The sequence below is a fragment of the Azolla caroliniana genome, unplaced genomic scaffold (genome assembly GCF_043228905.1).
Source record: "Azolla caroliniana isolate FFs.n. ecotype wild unplaced genomic scaffold, voAzoCaro1.0.p SCAF_20, whole genome shotgun sequence".
NCBI lineage: Eukaryota > Viridiplantae > Streptophyta > Polypodiopsida > Salviniales > Salviniaceae > Azolla > Azolla caroliniana.
Window position 1 is genome coordinate 7,494,242 of NW_028230455.1, and position 5,350 is coordinate 7,499,591.

Genomic DNA, 5,350 nt, shown 5'->3' on the forward strand with positions numbered 1-5,350 from the left:
ACAAGACACACAAACAAATAAGCACAAATGACAATAACATATAAGACACGTAAGTTTGAATGCCTTTGTGAAAGGAGAGGTGCATGAGCAAGCTCGAAATGCTCCCTTGTCACAAGACACAAACAAATAAGATACGTAAATTTGAATGCCTTTGTGAAAGGAGAGGTGCATGGGCAAGCCCAAAATGCTCCCTTGTCACAAGACAAAACAAATAAGCACAAATGACGATAACATATAAGACACGTAGGTGAACATTCTTTTATAAAATAAGAATCAATTTTACAACGGGTTTGATATGAATATGAGAGATAATTTATAAAGGAAGGGGGAAGAGAGGTGGAGGAAAGAAAAAAATGGAATATAGAAGAAGACGATTCTTTGTTGATGATGCCTCTCGATGTTGTTGATCCTTCTTCTTTTGCCTTCCAATTGAGTAGAGCTTCCGCGTTCCTTCAAGCTCCCCCCCCCCCCCCCCCCCCCTTCTTCACTAGAATATGCTCTTATTTATAGGTTTAGGATTGCTTGCCTTTTTCCCCTAAAGAAAAGCTTGTTTATATGAGTCGACTTTTCTTTTCCTCACTATTTCTGTATTCTAACCCCAAATTTCACATACAAGATATTCTTGGAAAGCTCTTTGGACTAGCTTTCTTATGCATCATTTCTTTTCTAATTTGGACATTTGACGAGGAAATTATGAACTTTTTTCTATATTGTACTCATATCCACGCATGCTTTTTTTTTCCCTCTCTCCATCTTTTTCTCTATTTTTATCTACTTTTGAAAACCGCCTCTAACTTAATATTCATCATTATTTATTGTACGGTTCAATCCTTTGACCATTTATTTATAAGGAATTATCTTTGGCAAATGAAAACGTATTTTTGATACCAATAAAGTTGACTTCACAATACTAGTTTATTTGAACTACTATTTTTACTTCTTTTCGAGGGTGGTTTCCCACTATGTGTTAGAAACATCACGACACTGGAGCATGAGGAATCCTTTCACCTACTAAAGAAATTGTTAGTCATGGTCCAAATCATCAAATTAGGTGGAGGACATCCATCTCTATACATTGTGTCGGTGATAGGAATCCTACACACATCTAGCCCCTATGGAATGCAACTATAGTAACAAATAATAAGACACACAAGAAATGGTCCATGTAGGAAAATCCATACACTATCTCTTGGGCAACAAAATCCAAATCCAAATAAATGATTATCGCATTGTCCTACTCAACTCATTGCCTCCATCATTGAATTTGGATCTTCAAGGAAAGTAAAAAATAAATACTTGTTATTGTGTTCCTGCATCATACTTTCCTAGTAGGTTGATAATTGGTTCCATTGTGAGGGCATTGGAAACTTGAATATTGTTGACAGAATGATAATAGAGTTACTTTAAGTTGGAAAACAATGTTATGATGTGAAGACCACACATGACGAAATGGTTAAAACTAAAATATATTAGAGGTTGGGGGATAGAACGATTGTCATGAGATAAGATAATCTATTAGTCAAAACTAATAAAAAGATATAACTCAATTGCTAGGAGCTTATATATTATAAATAAAAAGTCAAGGGTTCAAATCTTCTGGTGAAGGATAAAGGGAAAAAGGTGATCTATAGTAAATACATATTAAGTTATAGGGTTTAGGTATATGAAGTAAAAATGAAATGGAATGTAAATCTTTTATGCTAGTCGAGTCTCAAGGTCAAGTCCTATGAAAAGAAACTTACTATTTTAGTAATAGTCATCTTAAAACCTATAAAAAGGAGAGGAGAAGTAAAGGAAAAGGGTATATATGATTGGGTATATGAAGTAAAAAGGAAAAGGAGCGTAAATGTTTTGCGCTAGTTGAATCTCGAGCTCAAGTGCTATAAATAGAAGCTTAGTTATAAAATTTTACAAATGAGATTATTATGTACAAATCCCTGTTGGGACGCGATAGTTCCATCTTATGTGGATACCCACTAACTCAAGAAAGGGAGAGGACGACCATTGTTGGATGAAGGCTGTTCGTTGTCTTTCAACTCCATCGGAGCCACCCTTGAGGCCATCATATTGGCTCTTTAGAGTGGCTACAATTTCACTCCATATCTGTTGCAGTAACATTGTTGGGTGCACGGTTTGGTTGGAGAAGACCCATCTACATCGTTGTTTCCATAGAATCCAAAGAGTTATTGGGCTGACCAATTCTACCACAACTTGAGATTTGTCATTAAGAGGAGTTGAGTGGACATTGTCGATGGTGGAGAAAAAAACCTCTTGTGCTTTTATCACCAAAGTCATCCCCTCCTCTTGATGCTCGTATCTGCCAACTGGCGTCTGCCATGATAGCCAACATATATTTCCCCACTTCATTGAGCCTTGCACCTGGCATAATTGCAACAAGCGGCCAACCCCCTGCCATATTCGATGGGACGCTGGGCAGTTCCACAGAGCGTGTCGTATTGATTCTACTGCATTTGGACACTCTACACAATTAGGAGACCTAAGGTTCCCACGTTGCCATGCTCCCATCGGCAATGACTTATATGTATTAATAGCCATTGGAATGTGGTAATTCACCTTGCGTGTTGTTGTTTCCAGATTTTCTGCCAAAACTTGGTGATAATTGTGTGAGGAACTTGATATGTGTGCCAGACCTTTGCAGCAGTTGGCTCTCGGGCGGTTTGAGTTGCTAGAATGTGGCGACCCAATCTAGTTGTGAACTAGAAGAAAGGGATGGGTTTGCTTTCTTGCCCCGCGTAAGGATCACGCCATGTCCATTGGAAAGGGTCCCAACTAACCTTATGTAGCCATGTGTTTTCATGAGTACATATGTGCCAATCGGGTTGTACTTTGATCGGATCAAGATCTACAATCCACTTATGACCAGTATACGCAAGTACTCAAATTGCGTTATTATGTGTTGGTGTCGCAATGTCTCGCAATTCAGAGCATGCGATCCTGTCTGGTGTTCCCATACCTCTCGGGATCAAAGATCCCTCCTCCTCGTAGCCTATCCATTTCCCCATTGTCGTCCTTTGAGTAGCAGCTTCCCTACCTACTCTTTTCTAAGTCACTCAATGTAATGGTGTCAAAATAATCTCATTGTATGTGATTCAAATTAATCCTTTGATGTATTCAGCTTTTTAATACCCACATAAAATTAATCTTTGTAATCTATTATCTAGTGATACTTGTTATCAAATAGGACCACTACAAATTTTCCGGCTCTGAAATTTGACCTCAAAATGCAAATTTACATAATTTGGAGAAACATCTGGAAAAATGATGAGTGATCAAATCACCACATTGTCAACTTGAAGAATTATTCATGATGTACATGTCAAATTTTTCAGGTCACGATTCCATCCACTAGGTGAGAAGTTGGAGCGTTCTCCTACTCAAACATTCTCCACATCCTACCTTTTACTCCTCCTCAACCCTTCTTTGCCTCCAATATTCTCCTTATTCCAACCTTCTCTCTCTCTCTCTCTCTATGATATGATCTAAGAAGATTAGTTTTGTAATCAACTAAATCTAATAGGTTTCAGAGGTATTCTTCTCATACGGTTTAGTTCCACAATGGTAAACACTCAAAAGATGGCCACAAAGTCCGGGACTATGATCAATAATGAGCCATGATCACCAACAATTCTTGATGCCAACGCAATAAACTCAGCCACAATGGACAAAATGCTTATGAGTCACGTGATTTCTCTTCAAGAAACCATAAACAAGCAAGGTGAAGAGATTAGGGCACTAATGAAAAGAATGCTAAGCTCCAAATTGGTGTTATTGAGAATGAAAGTCTTAGGAAAATGGTTGCAAAACTTGAAGATGAGATTCACGAATGTAAGAGAGCTTCTTTTGAAATAAATGAGCGCCTTAACAAGATTGAAGCATTAAAAGAAGAAAAATTGGACTCGATGATGTGGGATGTAAGTGAGATGAAGAATGTATGCACAACGAAGTCATGTGTCATGGACATGACAACAATCATGTCATGATTCAAACTCGTGCCCTACTGTATTATAATTGATATGTTTTAACCAACACGTCCAATACATGGTCATGTTACCTTAGTAGATTATTAGTAGATTATCTATTCCACGTGCTTGGAGATTTTAGAAGCTCTCAAAAAGCTCTAGATGCTGGAACATTCTAGAAGCTTGTGCATGAAAAGGAGTCTTTGCATGGAACTACATTTAGAGCCCACAAACATGTATAAATATAGTGGTTCACCTTGACCCTAGTCAAGGTGAATAACTCCAGTTACGGAATCCAATATTTTGCTTATATATCTCTTGCTTCTTGCTTCTCTCTCTCTCTCTCTCTCCCTCGCTCTCTCTCCTAGAATCTTATCTTTCACCCATCTCTGTTTTGCTCTACTCTATCTGTCCGAGATAGATTGTTCACCTTCCATCTCCAAAGCCTCATGATGTCAAATTCTACTGATGTCGTGAAGAATTTTGTCCATATGGTGAAAAAGGGTTGAGCGCATGTTCACGGGGGTTTCGGCGAAGAAGAGGACTGGTCTAACAAGTGTGTGAGCAAGGGTGTGCAAATAGGTACAAAACACAAGGATCGGTATACAAAAATGTAAATATATGTAAAATATTGAAGGTACTAGGTAGAGTAGTTAATGGGTACTTTATGTCCCACATTTATAGAGAATAAGAATAAGTTTAGATGGAGAGAATCGAGGGCGATCTCTGATAGAAAAGGTTGCCATTTACTTGCGATGTAACGGCCGCCCCTTGTGTTATAAAAAGGGAGGTTTGAGACCTTTTTGAGGATCCAGGATTTGGGAGAACGAAGTGCTGCCGGACTGAGCCTTGCATATTTTTGTTTTCCCATTCGCTGTTTCAGTCGTTGAGCTATGACTCATGAGCCCTCCGTTTCGGGCTGGTAGCTTGTGCGCTCCCGATTAGAGGCTCGTTGGTGTCTGTATGTGTGTGTGTCGGGAGCTCGTAGCTTTGTTGCCGGCTGCGTCCGGTTGTAATATTCTATTTCCTCTGATTAATCGTTAGTTTTTGCTGAGTCTATGTTCGTGTTCGGGAAATTCCGCGTCGTTTCTGTTTGCCGTATATTTGTCATGTACGGAGCTTGTGGTTTCATCTCTATTCTATCTCCATTTGAGTGTGTGTGATCGGTGTGAGAGCCCATGAGCTCATTGTTCATTGTCAGGCGCCGCTCCAGAATTGATAACGCATGTTGAGGTCGTGAGCTCGCCGTCAAGCATCCGGAGGCCGATCCGGATAATCACCTTCCCTTACTAGCTCCTTGGTCCGAGACCTTGGTGGTGCCCCCCCGTTCCGACACGTCCACGCGGAAATTTGCGACATCTTTGGTGAAC